This window comes from Misgurnus anguillicaudatus, chromosome 13 (assembly GCF_027580225.2).
Source record: "Misgurnus anguillicaudatus chromosome 13, ASM2758022v2, whole genome shotgun sequence".
Lineage (NCBI taxonomy): Eukaryota > Metazoa > Chordata > Actinopteri > Cypriniformes > Cobitidae > Misgurnus > Misgurnus anguillicaudatus.
This window is the reverse complement of record NC_073349.2, coordinates 27241271-27258265: the sequence shown is the minus strand read 5'-3', so window position 1 is coordinate 27258265 and position 16995 is coordinate 27241271. Positions and strand designations below refer to the sequence as shown.

The 16995-nt window shown below is 35.9% G+C and overlaps 1 protein-coding gene across 6 annotated transcripts in view; it reads right to left on the bottom strand.

Annotated features, from left to right (window-relative positions):
* The window catches only part of plekhg5b (pleckstrin homology domain containing, family G (with RhoGef domain) member 5b), an 86609-nt gene that overhangs the window by 15077 nt on the left and 54537 nt on the right, over window positions 1-16995 (bottom strand). The window lies entirely within an intron of this gene.

Here is a 16995-nt window from a genome sequence, read left to right as displayed (position 1 = left end):
AACCGATCAAACCTCATCCACTAAACTCAATAAGTCTAACCAATAGATTTTATTTTATCTTATATTACAGCTGTGCACACTTTCAAAAAATACTTTATGAAGTGCATTATGGGACACTTTTAAAACAGCACTAAGAGATATATATTTGGGTGATTCTCACGAAATTTGACTTTTGATAAAAAAGTAAATAAAGTAAAAGTATCAAATAAGAAGCATACAGTTACAAACATCTCTTCATGTACTATTTTGAACATGATTTTAAATGACATCATACAAACCAATTTTGTTTTTTTCACATTTAAGGGGAAAATTTTCATTACCGCAACGTGTCCATGACTGGGTTTGGGTTCTTTGACATGGAAATATTTACAATTAAAAAATCTACAAAATAAAAAGCTTCAGTGCATGTTATACTATAAACATTTACAGTAAAGAAACATGTGGTATTTGGTGATCATTGGTAAATATAGAGACAATAATAAGGAATATAAATGTGTCCAAGACCAATTTTCTCATCCTCCGCAACAATTTTCAATCATTTTTAAAGCCCTCAAGGAACTAACATTTTCAAAAGTTCTTATTTTTTCTCTCCAAGTTACATTTTTGTTTGTCATAGTATCTAGACATCTTTTTAGTTCTCATTACCGAAACATGAGTTTGTAAATGCATATATTTAATGTAATATCATGTTGCAGTAATGATAATTTTTTATAATGATAATCTAAAAATGTAAATAATTCTATAGAAAATATTTTTTAAATCCTCTAAAAATAATGATTATAGTAAGTTCAGACCTTAATCTTATATGTGCAAAAAAATTGGCTTCAATGGCTTTTACAAAAAATCTGATGCTGGACACCTTTTAGGTCTGGATTTTGTGGGAATCACCCATGTGCTGAATACAAGCTGCTTTTTCTCTGGTTTGTAAAGTAATAATAATAAACTGTGCAAATAAATGTTCAATTCAATTCAATTTTATTTATATACCGCTTTTCACAATTTTTAATTGTTTCAAAGCAGCTTTACATTAATAGATGTAGGAAAAGCATAGAAAAGCGAGCGTAGTAATAATGTAACGTATATAGTAAAGTAGTAAGTTAAGCCAAAGGTGGCGGACTCTCCAGGGGATGAAAAACCCCCTAAAAGAAAAACCCTCCTGGCTAGTCCAGAGGGAAAACTCCTAGGAGGCGAAACCCCCCTGAGAGAGATATATATTTATATATATAAATACTATCGGGGTATGTGAACGGGTAAGCAAATTAAACTGGTTCTAGGAAACATTGAAGATCAACAAACACAAAGTCAGACAGTTCATGTCTTTTAACCTTTAAAATAGTTGTATTCTAAAACAATCTGGTTGATATGCATCACATTTTTATGCAAAAACGATTTTTGAAAAAAATAAATAAATAAAGGATTGTTTTAACTTAAAACGTTGTCTCTCTCAAATTTAAAATATATCAAACCGCAGCTGCGATCATAAAAAGACGAATGGCTTCTGTAATCGTATGACATCATCACAAATAACAATCCGAGATTTCTCAAACAATAAACTTCAGTCGAACGCTACGTTTCCTCATGACATCATACAGAAAGTCAGCAGCCGGCAAACCTGCTCGGAGATTAAGTCTGCCATTGTTCTGCCAGCAAATCTTCACTCGTGGTCCAACTTACAGTGAGTTAAACAAACAAACAAGCTGTTTAGTATCCAAGGAAGCAGTAATCTCAGCGAACAGGAGACACGGGCGCTCGCCGACCCTTCTTAAGAGCGCAGGGAATTCCATTAGACACTAACAACTCCTGCGAATTCCACAGAGCACTACGACATTTTGAGGAATGTACACAAAACAGGAAAGGTCTGAAGACGAAACAATGGTATTCCTTAAACAAACAGATCCGTGCCGCTGTGAAAACAGCTGTATTGAAGTTTGCAAACGCAATGGTAATGTGTTTATAAATAAATTACTGGAAGGGTTGTCTGTCTATAGCTGTTTTATCTCAGGACCATGTAGAGTAACAATCCTAAAACGCTTTTATCCAAAAGGGACATTCAAGCTATTTTTTACTTTATGTGTTACTTAGGAACTAAATCTTTAACCTTTGAGCTGCTAACGCCATGCCATGGAAAAACATTTTTGGCTGCATGGTTCCTTAAAGAACCCCCTAAAAACTTTGTTTTTTCAGACTATAAAAAGATTTCTCAGTAATGTGGGAAATAAAATTATTGTCCGGATTGGCCAATGTGCCTCCCCTGCTAAATGGAGCACTGGGCCAAAGCTGCAGGCACACAGTAAGCTCTGATGGGGGATTTCTGCGGATTCTGGGAGAAAGGATGAGGACGCAGATGTCAGGAAACGTCCCTTTATCCAGACGAAGGATGTTCACCTCCAGCAACGGATGACACTTATTTGAGACAAACTGAACCAAAACCTCAATAACACACACAGATGTTTGTAAAAAAAAGGACACATTCAACAAAAAGAGTACTGTACGCAAGAACTGGCAATTGGCATGACCACATCAAATGAAATCCCACCAAAAGCATCACATCTGTCATTTACACAGATACCGAAATGCAACCAAGCGACAATTTACTTTTACATAAACTTAAAAGTAACAAATGAGACCCCAAAAATATGAATTGTACAGCAAAGGTTGTAGGTTTACGACACACAGGGTAAAAATTTAAACCTTGAATGCATTGTAAGATACTTTAGATATAAAGAGAATGAAACAGCATTGCACGAATACTAGAACTGTATTTTCCCATTCCCACTCTGGGATCAGCTGTGCCTGGAGTTTCCGCAAGACCGCGGAGCGATTGAATGACCCGTGAATTTATGAAGCGTAACAAGGTTCCCAGAGCGTCTACTTTACTCACCATGGAAGCAAGCGACATGTCAAATGGGTTGAAGACCATGATAATCCTTCGTAAGGTTTCACAGACCCTGACTCATGCTGGAGCCAGCTGCTACGATCCTTCAAAGTCTCTTCACACACACACCAATACCACTGTTCATGCAACTGCAGAGTCCTAAATGTCGGACAAGTCCAAAAAGATCTGAGCGAAAACGGACGATCACTTATTTTGAATCAGTTCCGCTTTATTCACTTGATAAGATATAAGATAAGAGGCTAAATAGGAGGTCCTGTGATGAGAGGTAAAGCTGATCAACTGAGTCTGTCTGCCTGCCTGCATTACTGAATGGGACGGGCCAAACGTCATAGCAACTGGAAGATCCCGTCTCATTGTATGGACGAGGAAAGAGAGGTGTGGCTGCAGACAGTCACATGTGAAGAGGGAGGAGATATGAAAACGGGGCTCTGCAGGGCTCCAGCAAAACATCCTGGAAGTACCATATATGTCACACTGCAAAAAATGACTTTCTTACTTAGTATTTTTGTGTTGTTTTCAGTAGAAATAACTAAGAAATCAAGATGTATTTTCTCGATGAGCAAAATCACATAAGAAAATAAGTCTATAGTTTTTAGACAAAAACTATACAATTTAAGTGAATTTGTGCTTTAAACAAGCAAAATTATCTGCCAATGGGGTAAACAAATTTTGCTTAAATTAAGTGTTTAAGAAAAAAGAAAACTTGTTTTTAGATTTTTTTTCTCACCCCATTGGAAGATATTTTTGCTCGTTTTAAGTTTAAATTTACTTAAATTGTATATTTTTTGTCTATAAACCAGACTTATTTTTTTAGGTCATTTGTCTCATCAAGAAAAAAAAATGTGCCAATGCGGTAAGGAAAAAATCTTGAAAAATTTTCTTAAATTCAAGAAAAATTCTAGAAACATTTGCTTACCCCATTGGCGGATTTTTTTTTCTTGTTTTGTGCACAAAATCACTTAGATTTGATATTTTTGGTCTAAGGGCTGGACTTGTTTTCTTGGGTCGTTTTGCTCATCAAGAAAAAGCATATTAATTTAGGAATTTTTTGATATTTTTCCTGAAAACAGGAAAAAAAAATTTATTTTTTGCAGTGTAAACATGTTTTATTTAAAATCATTTTCACTGGACTATGAAGGACCAAAGCAATTTCTTTCATGGCTGTTTAGAAAAATAATACATTTAAGCTACACTGCAAAAAATGATTTAAGAAAAAAAAATTGTAGTATTTTTGTCTTGTTTTTCATAAAAATATCTAAAAATTCTTAAATTAAGATGCTTTTTCTTGATGAGCAAAAAAAATCTGCCAATGGGGTAAGCAAAAAAATCTTGAACATTTTTCTTAAACACTAAATTCAATAAAAATTCAAGAAAAATTTGCTTAACCCATTGGCAGATTTTTTTTTGCTTGTTTTATGCACAAAATCACTTAAATTTGATATTTTTGGTCTAAAAACTAGACTTATTTTCTTGGGTCGTTTTGCTCATCAAGAAAAAGCATCTTAATTTAAGATTTATTTTTACTGAATACAAGACAAAAATACAAAGAATTTTTTTTCTTGAAAATAATTTTTTGCAGTGTAGAAAAATAATACACTTAAGCTAGAGGGATTCATAAAAAACGACACATTGAAATGTGGTACTTATATTGCAAAAAATTATTTTCAAGAAAAAATGTTTTTAGTATTTTTGATGTGCAAACCACCCAAGAAAATAAGTCTAGTTTTTAGACCAAAAATACACAATTTAAGTGATTTTGTGCATAAAAACAAGCAAAAAAACTGCCAATTTTTTTATCCAACCCAAGCAGGCAAAGCAGAGAAAGGCGGGGTAACCTCGATCCTTCTGACAACACAACGAGGCACATTCCTGAACGACTCATCTGAGCTGACTTGTTTCAAAGGCAGAGCAGATTACCCAGGGCTTGGTTTACACCCCTCACTGTTTTCAACCAATTGGGGAACATAAACAGGATGGGGGAACTCATATTAATGTTAAAACCTCATGAAATTTTCATGCCATGTGCCCTTTAAATATTGCACGAACATGAATCTGATACTTTTAGGAGTTTAGCATTTAAACTTTTATTCACTATGATTGTATGCAAGCTGCCCAAGGGCTTTTTTATTTAGGGGCGTGCACACCAAAGCTTTTACGCCGGTGGCTGGCACATATTTTCAATTGTTTCCAATGGAAGTGCTGCGTTTCTCAAAAAAGCGAGCAGCTAGCGCATTTTTTTTTTAAAGCTAGCACTTGTTGGTTTTTCCGCATTTAGCGGTGAGCGCCGAGAGTTGAAAAATATTCAATGTTGGTTGACAAGCTCACTTCGTTAATGTCAGTTCTCACACAGCCGTCCAATCACAGTGGAGGAGGGGCGGGATAAACATCACAACAACCAACCGGTGCATCGTACAACGACTGATAAACTATGCAGAACTATCACAGCAACCAAATTGCTCAGCAGAAAAAAGCCAGCAGTCGACATCCACCTGGCGTTTTCTAGGGCCAAGGCGTAGGGATACATAGCCCTTGAAATGAAGTGTGATAAGGACCACACTTGAAAGAGAGGGGTAAACGTTAACGTAGGAATTTCTCAGGAGAGCCGGCATCAAGATGTTTTATGGCTGAACGTCGAACTGTCAAGAAGTCGCACAACTGAAAGTAACGTTATTTTCAGCAGTTTAATTGAGATTATATTATGATACTTTTAATAAAATCTTCAAGCGGTTTTAATTGTAAGGTTTTTGTTTTGAATCGCTAGTTAAGACGCTAGCTAGCAGCTAAGTTATGCGCTATTTGTTGAGCTCAGCTCAGGCAATCGAAACCACAACCCGAGACGACGGCATCTTCTTTGTTTATGTCAACGCTTGTCTTTTTACGTAGCAGCCAGTTAGCGGCAAGGGAAGGTGACGCAAATGATAATCGAGTGGTGTCTCATTTTTTTAGACGAACGATCTGTCTTACATCTTCACTCGGTTTCGAGGGGCAAGGGGAAGACGAAGACAAAGGGCTAAGACAGATCGTTCGTCTAAAAAAATGAGACACCACTCGATTATGATAGAGTAAGATAGAGAAATGAGATTGGCCCTAAGTCTCCCTTTAACTCTTTCGCCGCAATTGACGAGTTATTTCGTCAATTAAGAGAAAACACGCACATGCCAATGACGAGTATTTCCGGCTTTCCACAATACCGCTATTTTCCACCAGGTGGCATATGTCCGTGTATGTTTTAAGGATCGCTCTGAATCTTATCTCTATAAAAAGTCCTTCACAAAAATGCAATTATCTCAGCTTTTTGCTCAAAATTGTGTGTTTTTGAAGAAACCTACCCATATTTGAGAGGTTACAAAAAGGTAGGATGAAACATGTTTTTTTTTTTTGAAAGCCGAGGGTCTGCTCTTTCATTTGATATACTGTATGTTTATACATTTAAAGAACATTTTCTGGAACGCATTCAACTTTTGTGAAAATCATAAAAAATGCTGCCGCTGGCTGGCAACTTAAAAAAAAAACCGTTGGACGGGAAAGAGTTAATAACACATTTTACATTTCTTTTATGAATTATACAACAGAACTGGAATTGTTTCGCTGTAACCAATTATTTATGTGAATTTATTCCAAATAACCGATTAGTCTTTCATTATTCTGTTATTTTTATGACGTCATGAAAATGCAGCAGAATGGCATTCCTGGGCCTCAATAGGAGTGATTTCCCAGCATAACTTTATCCTTACTGTTACAGGGAAATGGCCTCTGGAATATAAAACTGTGGGAAACCCCGGACAGCAGTGTGTGCCACAACAAGTCTAGACTATTGGGACTTCGCATCGCTACTATAGATCTCAACATGCCGGGGCCAAGCCAAATGAACATAAACAATATCTTTCCAATGAAGAAACACAGTAATGATCTATGACGGATACTCCTTATTTCAGCACATTCACATGCCAGGCATTTAGGTCCAGGGTTGGGACACATTTTTCTCTGTTAGCTCACTAACTTACATACATAAAGACCTGCTTAAAATAGATATAATGACAATAAATGTTAAAGTTGACAAATGTCTTGGAATGTTTTTAGTAAACATGGGGAAAATAAAGTCACTGTTTTGCAACATTGTTTTAATGAAGATAAGAACAGCATTTAATCAAGCTTGGAGACAATGAGACAAAGCACGGGAAAACCAACCAGAAACAAACACAATTCTGACCAGGTCACATTTAATGCTTTAGCCTTGCTTAAGTGTCAACACATTACCGTTCTCATGGTTAACACCTGAATCAGTCAAACCAGAGATCAAACAAAGAGCCATTGAAGTTTAAGGACAGATGATTAATCAGTGATCAAAACCAATGACAATCACGATAGGGGGCCTTATCACCTGATGAGACAAAACTGTCTGTGTAGCGCAAGGTGCCATCAGGTGGTGTAATGCCGCTAATAACTTTCCATTACGTGCACATTCAGCCTCCATTACGCACGGGCCCGTAGCGTCTACCCCCTCAAAACACATATTAGTCGAACGAGTAACACCGATAAAGACTTATACTAGTTCCAAAAGTGTTGCTATCTGGAAGTTTAATAATTGACGAGATGATCGCCGAAGCGTAAACACACCACAATGAGAAATAAACCAAACATCACCGAGGTTATGAACCCTGGTGAATCAGGTGATTACGGTAAGCATGCATCAATGTTTGCTTTTATCGCCCAAATACGAAAACCAAGCAATTCTGGGAAGTTAAAGCAGTCAACAAAGTCTGTCTCACCTGACACCGTGTTGGAGGACTCTCAATGGATGATACATCAGGCAAACCTTCAGGAATAATGTGCAGCAGGTCCCAACTGTGCCATGAGGATAGGCGTCCAAAACGGACCATGATTTGACCCAAGCAGTAGGGTGTACAGTACTACCCTAACCCGCCACTTCACACGGTTAACATCCAGAGAATGACAGACAAACTATGGACGGAAGTCACTGATAGAAAGGTGTTTTTAAAGACTTCATGAATCTACTCCTCCCATCTACTTCGAAGTCATTCAATACATCCCCAGACATTCACACCCCTCCCAAATAACATTACTAACAAAATAAAAGTATTAGTTAAGATCTTGTAACTAAGTATGATGTTGTATTAAAAGATTGTATAATGCAAAGTATGAAAACCTTCAGTGCAAAATGTATTTCCCGTTCACTTTTGATTTATGGCTCACACATGTTTGGATAAAAACAATGGTAACACTTTACACTAAGGCTGTATTTGTTAACAGTAGTTAATGCATTAGCTCAGTGGTTCCCAAACTTTTTCAGCATGTGGCCCCCCTTGTGTATGGTGCATGCCTTCGCGGCCCCCCAAAGAAAATTTGTGAAAAAAACTGTTCTAAAACTTAACATTTTAATTAAAAAAACATTAAATTATACAAAAAAGTAGTGATTTTGGTTAGTAGCCTTATTTTTTAGGTTTAATTGCACAGAATTCGTGATAAATTAATGTATTTCATAAAATGTCATAAAACTGGGGCCCCCCTGGCACCATCTCGCGGCCCCCAGTTTGAAAACCACTGCATTAGCTAACATGAACTAATGAACAAAACGTCTGCAGCATTTATTTATTCATCTTTAGTGTTAACTTCAGCAAAAAAAAGTTACTGCTAAGATATGTTAATGCACAACTAACATGAACTATTGCACGGGCATTAACTAACATTAGGTGAATAAATACTAAAAATAAATTGCTCATTGATAGTTTATGTCTGCACAACATATTGTAAAGTTCCAAAACAATCTTACTAGAATGGGGTCATTTAATAATTAAAAAGTGTGTTTACATTTATTTATAGTCTTTATTTTTAGTGTTTTATGTGATGCACTACATATAGGACATAAACTATATTAAGAAATGTAATTCTCACTGATTTATCTCTAACGCTCATCCTAGTTTCTCGTGAAGACAAAGACCATTTTTTGCAAAAGCCACATTTTGTTCTATTGTCTGTGAACACTGAGTGTTAATGGTCAGAAACTAATTGCATGCTAATTGTGTTAACTTCAGATGAACATCAATCATGCGGGGGGTAGATGGAGGGTCTTTGTTGAAAACTCGGGTAAATAAGTCATTACTACTGTTTGCATTGTCTGCTGGTTAAATGGGAGATTGTGAAAATAAAAAAGAAACCTGCCAAACGTATGCACACCACTTATATAAACTTAAACTTTTAAACCAGCTAGTAAAAATCTAAAAAGTTTGATCCTTCTTTAAAAGTTATATACTTTTATATCAAGAAAAGCTGTTATATTAATAGGATTTGTGTTTTATCAGTGTGCTCATATAAAAAAAGGAAGCGACTCATTTCCTAAAGTTTGCAACAAAGCAGACCTTTGATTTTCCTTTGACTGATTTACTTTTGATCAAAAGCTTCATTTTCTTATTAAATGCTTTGGTGACAAATTCTCATGCTTCTGAGATTAAAAGTGCTAGGTTTCCTAAACAGTGCAAAACAAATGGTAAAAAGCAAATATTAATGTTAGTGAAACCTTAATCTATCATCTTAACCTTCATCTAACATCTTTACTGTTGTAAAGATGCTGTACAGAAATGAAAATCACACGACAATACCAAGCAGCAAGTTCAGTCACTTAGCATTTGCGAAATATAAGGTAGATAAGGAACACTTAACTTGTAAATGTCTTGGTATTAAAAATTAAAATCTAGTGATTTATAGAAAGACCACCCAATCACACTTTAAAAAGCCAAATATATACTTAACGGTCATTTGTGGTTAACTATGTGTATAATGACAGGTGTATAAAAACAAAACATGGTTTCTTCCTATGTCCTCTTCAACCAAAATAATACTAAATGATCAGTAAAGATGACCTGGATTTCAGCTGATTTATCTTTATATGTTAAGAAAGTAAATATATTATTTGCAAAAGGCCCTTGGTTTAAAGGGACACTCCACTTTTTTTGAAAATATGCTCATTTTATATGCTGTAACATGGCTGAAGGAGGCGCAATGATATTACGTAGTGCCTGAAAATGAAGAGTTAACAAAACGCAATAAAGACCAAGGGCCCTATTTTAACGATCTGAAACGCAAGTGCGAAGCGCAAAACGCAAGTGACTTTGTGGGCGGATCTTGGGCGCTGTTGCTATTTTCCCGGCGGGAGAAATAAGTCTTGCACCGGGCGCAAATCAATAAGGGGTTGGTCTGAAGTAGGTTCATTATTCATAGGTGTGGTTTGGGCGTAACGTCAAATAAACCAATCAGAACGCTATCTAACATTCCCTTTAAACGCAAGGGCGCAAGTTCCATGGCGGGTTGCTATTATTATGACGGATTTACCAGGCGCACGCCAGGAGCGGTTCACAGCCGAGGAGACCGACGTTCTTGTAAGAGCAGTCAAAGACAGAGAAGTTGTTTTGTATGGGGATGGGAGAAACCCGCCCAAATCAGCGTCGGTTAAACAGGCGTGAGAGGAAATAGCCGCAATTGTCTCATCAGCTGCGCCAAGCACTACAATGATGTCAGGAGACGGGGGGATCCCAAACTTGCCATCATAAATCGGGCACGCCGGGCACACAGGAGGACATCGCTGCGTCCACCCTCACCGCTGAAAGGGTTTGGGGGCTTTGAAATCGGACACAAGAAACGCAAGCACGGTCCAACCCCGAAGTACACTTACAAATCAAGTTCACATATTAAGGTTTCTTATGAAAACATTTTAATTATTATTTACATAAAATAAACGTAATACAGCCACACAACAAACTTATGAAAATAGTTTAATCGTTATTTGCATGATAATTGTTTAACGCTGCCACACAAAATAAATAAAAACTATCATCACAATGCTTACCACAATGACTTCCCTTATCTCATGTATTAATATTTTTATTGTAACAATTTATGATTTAATGATTTCCCTTATCTTATATTTTTTATTGTAACAATTTATATAACTGTTGCATCTGTGTAGATTAGATAAGCAATGCGCGTTGTGCACACTATACATTATGGTCAAGCATGCGCCCTTAAAATAGCATAATGAACCACGCGCAACGCGCCACTGACTATAGACTAGTTTTTTTTGGTTAGCAGCGCAATTGTTTTTTGAAACTGCAAAATAGCATAAGAGATGGTTTGCGCCGGAACACGCCTCCTTTTTTGCGCTGAACCGCCCAGGGAGCGCAAGTTCATTCCCTAGTTTGCCGACGTGCGTCTGTGGAGGCAAAAACCCGCTGTGCGCCAGTGCAAAATACGAAATGATACATGCGTCACTGACAAAGTCAATTGCGCTGGGTGCAAGATAGGGCCCCAATTTTTTACAAAAAATTAGTTACTGCCAAAATCAGTATTATTTCAGGTCAGTATTTAAAAGTAAATTCTTAATTTTACGCAAAATATAATATCCGACGTGTTATTCTGAAATCGTTTCTCCCTTTTTTCCCAAAACGCAATAAACGCCACTCTTTTTCTGCAAAATGCAATAAATCCGCTCCAAAAATTACAGCGCACCATTCCACGTATCGTAAACAAACAATGGCGGCACGTTGAGTACACAAAATCCTGGTTTTCCTCATCTACTTTGTACTTCAACAAACAAACAAAAACAAAATAATACTTTTATGGCATTGATAAACCTGTGGTGGTTTTCTGTGACGGGAAAGAAATGTAAGCCATCAACTTCTAATAATTTACGCGAGAGGCACTCGGGAGACTGGTGCTTGTTCTCCCGACAGCATCAAGCTTCTCTCATGCTAACACATTGACCCCAGAGGATCTTATAAAAAACTTTCCATAATTTTACAGCTGATCGCTGTGAAAAATGTTAAATGACGAGGTCCCAAGTTTAACTGCAGCAATGACTATATGACAAGTAAGTGTTTTGGCCATTGATGTTTATTTTTTTAATCAGTGTATACCACTGTTCAACTATATCAATATAACATGGCAAAGATGAATGCACATTTATATATTGATTCAGTAGATTTATAGCATTTTGTGGAAAAAATAATTCGTTTTTATAATAAATCTTTGAAAATCAAGTTATGGATTTGAATTTTTTTATGTTTTGATAACCTAAAGATGTGAAAGTTTGTAACAGAAAATAGTGGTTTTCATCTTGTCACATTCTTGGTATAGAAAACACGTTTTTACCCAAATTAGTCAAAATGGATTTATTGCGTTTTGGAACCAAACTCTTCAAATAGTCCTCTGCTATTAAAAGTAACCAAAGGGAACTATTTTCCAGTGCTGCGTAATATCATTGCGCCTCCTGCAGCCATGTTACGGCATTAAAGTCTTTGATTATTACACCAGATTGAGAGTATAGTTCCTAGCCATATCTGCCTAAAAAATATAAACTTTTAATTTTCTGTCGGTCTTAGTAAACGATGTAACTACAGAAGAGTCAAGTTTTAAATAGGAAAAATATCAAAACTCTTTAGTTATTTTTTTTAGGCGCGATGCTAATGGTCTAATCAGATTCAATGGATTGTGCTAAGCTATGATAAAAGTGGTAGCACCAGACCCAGAGATCGACTGAATGGATTCCAAAACGGTAAAAATCAAATGTTTAACTCTAGGGAAGCTGGAAAATGAGCATATTTTCAAAAAAAGTGGAGTGTCACTTTAACATTCATAAGACTTCAACTGTACAGATCATCTATAAAATATAGATATATAAAATATAGTTTGGTAGTTGGCATACACGTCATCAATACAATTATTTATGACCCATACCTCTGTGTCCCCTGAGGGCCACCGAACGTCTGATTTAATTACCTGCAAGGTGTAATACACCTCTGAGGTCATCAGACAGTTAATGCGTTCAGGCAAGTCTCTCTCTTCTGTACTATGTCTATGTGGTTGAACTATGACATCCAAATGCCAGCTAGCATAATCAATCTAATGTTATTTGATGAATACAACTGAACTGCGGGTCAAAAGTGAAGTGAAGGGAACCTTAAATTGAGGTCTCGGACTCGGGAGATGAAGTTTAAACAAAATAAAAGATCTCTAGAAATCAAAATAGGAGTATGGTGGCTTTTAGTACATGTGCATTAGCTTTGAGACATTAATGCATTGGGAGATGCTTTTATCCAAAGCGGCTTACAGTGCATTAAATCTACTTCTTTTATCAGTATGTGTGCTTTCTGGGATTGAACCCATGACATTGGCCGGCTCTACCAATTGAGCCAAATGCATCTATATCCTACATTGTCCAAAAGAAATGGTCCCGAGGGCAATATGCACCATTTATGCACCATTTAGGTAAAGATATGTATACATTTGCTACCAACATGTACCTCAGAGGTACTAAAATTAACTTTTTTGATGCAAAGGTATACTTTTTCGACAGCTAGGGATGTTTTATCTGACAGTGTAGTATACTCATACGTTGCTAAAATGATAAATCTAGGCCAATTGAACTCTATACATCAATGGTAACTATAGTAACCAAGTAACTTGCCTGCTTTTTAATGTGCCATTGCATTCTTGTTGTATTTAGCACCTGTGTTTATGCTCAGTTGTACACCTGGCCACTAGAGGACCAAAAAATTTAGCAAGGTTAATGTAAAAATATGAACTACTTTGACCTAAAAACATGCTCTTGACACTTGTCTTTCAGCTGCCAGTGGGGTAAAAGTCACCATGCAACATCAAACGCTCGTGCTTCAAAGGTCACCAGGGCGGATCTGGCCAATCAAACCTCAAAGAGGTGCAGCGGTGCCAGCGGCGTACCAATAATCCGAAGGGTGATGGGTTCCTTTCTAAAGGTCAGACTTTGGTGAGAGGGGCAAGACACAGTAGGTGTGTTACCACATACAGGTCAAACACACTCACAGACAAAACCAAGCCGCTCTCATAAAAATTCCAGCAGAATAGTTGGCAGATGATTGAGAATTCCTTCAGCAAGAAGTCGGGAAGATTCGAGGATGTCAGCGAATGGACACGATCACGCTTAGCAACAGTTTAGCATTAGACCATATATAAAACTATATACAATACTATAAAACTATAGACCATATATAAAACTATATACAATAGCAGTACTGTAATACTTATTTTAGGACTGTCAAAAGATTAATCGCGGTTAATGGCATACAAACTTTGTTTTTGCAAAATATACGAGTGTAATTATTTTGTATATAAATACACATGCATATATATGACGTGCTGTTTTGAACCACTCTCCGTGTGTCTCATTAGTTTACTAGCTCATAAATCAGTCTGTGAATCCCCAATCGGAAGTTATTATTCCGTCAAAAATCAGCGCTCTTGGATGTTACGTTAAAGTTAATGGGAGAAATGTCTTGTCACATCGTGTGGACAATTAACACTTGGAAAGAGGAATATAAACAGCTATATCTCTTATCAGAACGCGAAAACACCGTGGAACTGCAGGTAAGCACCGCAGCTTTTAAATGTGGACATTGATCATTTACTTTATCGTGACGTGACTATTAAAGCATGTTATGAGATATCGCCACTGGTATATTTATAAGCAGCATGCAAAAACATCTCTCTGACACTTATAAATTAAAAAACTGTTTTATATAGTACTGACAAGAACAAAGTTTAATAATAATAATCGAGTGCTCGTATCGCGTTAAGAATAAATGAGAAAGCAATAGTAACGTTATACAAGTATAGTTTTATTAACTTTTACCTCGCGCCAAAACAATAACAACACAAAAGACACTAAATATGAATAAAAAAACAAGTAATAGTTTCATCATGACACCAAATACTGCTGATTTGATCTCATTTTGACGATCATAAACAAACAAGGCCAACATGAGAGCCAGGGAATCCCTTTCAGAAATGTAGCCCAGAGAGGGCGGTGGTCAGCGGGGCGAGTGAACACTGACGTCCACCCATGCTTTGGTTCTCATTCGTACCGAATCTCACTAAGCAAACGTTCAAACAGGCGCTATCTTTACTAATCGACTGCAGATTTAAATATAATACAGATACATTCTCGACTGAACTAATCTTAAAACTACACTTTGTGACCAAGAAACGGTAATATAAAGTAACGGCTTTTCCGTCCATTGAGTTGTTATGAGCTTCAAAGCAGCCGAAAGTTTTACCTGTCATTCTGGCCGCCCTCAAATCCGTGGCGGAAGAAGTAGTTCTCAAACAAAGAGCCTTTTAAAATAACTCTGTTGTTGTTTTCTAGTTTTCGTTTTTCAAACGTGTGCCGTCGAACTGTTGTATAAAAGCAATATCGCTCTCGGAGTCGTGTGATATAGCTCTATATCATCACGGCTGTGATTGCCTCTGGCCTAATCACAGCCGTGATGATATAGAGCTATATCACACTCCTACTCGAGCGATATTGCTTAAATATATATATATATATATATATATATATATATATATATATATATATATATATATATATATATATATATATATATATATATATATATATATATATATTTAGATTTGATTAGGGCTTTCAAAAGATTAATCACATACAAAATATAAGTTTGTGTTTACATAATATGTTTGCGTGAGTATTGTGTGTAATTATTATGTATATATAAACACACACATACATTTAAGAAATGTAAGAAATATTTTATGTTTATATTTTTAAATTTATAAATGTAAAAAATATCTAGATCTATATATCTCTATTTCTATCTCTATCTCTTTATCTCTCTATCTATCTATATATGTACATTTTTTTCAAATACATACATGCATATGTGTGTATTTGAAGAGTTTGGTTCCAAAACGCAATAAACGCCATTTTTGAAAAAAATGAGTTACTGCCAAAATCAGTATTATATCAGGTCAGTAGTTAAAAGTAAATTCTTAATTTTACGCAAAATCCAATATCCGCCGTGTTATTCTGTCATCTTTTCTCCCTTTTTTCCCAAAATGCGACAAACGCCACTCCCACTTTTTTACAGAACGCAATAACTCCATTTCTGATATTACAGCCCACCAGTCACGCAATGTAAACAAACAATGGCGGACGCGCGTAGTACACGGAGTCCTGGTTTTCCTCATCTACTTTGTACTACGTGATCAACAAACAAAACAAAATAATACTTTAATTGCATCGCTAAACCTGTGATGGTTTTCTGTGATGGGAAAGAAACGTAAGCCATCAGCATCTAACAATTTCCCTGAGAGGCACTCGGGAGACGGGTGCTTGTTCTCCCGACAGCATCAAGCTTCTCATGCTAAAACATTGACCCCAGAGGATCTTATGAAAAACTTTACATAATTTTACTCAAAGTCAACGAAAATCGAGCAGGACCAAAAACATTTTACAGTCGATCGCTGTGAAAGACGTTAAGCGAAGACGTCAAGTAACCGCAATGACAGTGATCTTAATATGACAAAGTAAGTGTTTTGATTAATGACATTAATGTTTATATTTTTAATTAGTGTGTACAACTAGTCAACTAAATGAATATAACATGGCAAAGATGAATGCACATTTATATAGGCTATTGATTCAATAGATTTATAGCATTTTGAATAAAAACTTGTCATGGATTTATTGCATTTTGTGGAAAAAATAATCAGTTTTTATAATAAATCTTTGAAAATCAACTTATGGATTTGAATTTTTTATGTTTTTATAACCTAAAGATGCTGTGTGAAAGTTTGTAACAGAAAATAGTTGTTTTCATCTTGTCACTTTCTTGGTATAGAAAACACGTTTTTACCAAAATTTGTCAAAATGGATTTATTGCGTTTTGGAACCAAACTCTTCATTTATATTTACAAAATAATTACACACAGTGCACACACATATATCATTCAAAAACAAACTTTTATTTTGTATGCAATTAATCTTTTACCAGCCCTAATTTTAATATATATATATATATATATATATATATATATATATATATATAAAGTTAAATAAAAACATACATAAACACAACCTTTTATTTTGGATGCTATTAATTGTGATTTATCTTTTGACAGCACTAACTTATTTACAAGTGAAGGATAATGAAATATTAGCTAACGTGAGACAGAGGGTTTACAGAGCACTTACAAGTGTTCAGTGTGGTTTCTTACCAGTTAAAGGATCCCACTGAAAACTAATATAAACTTCA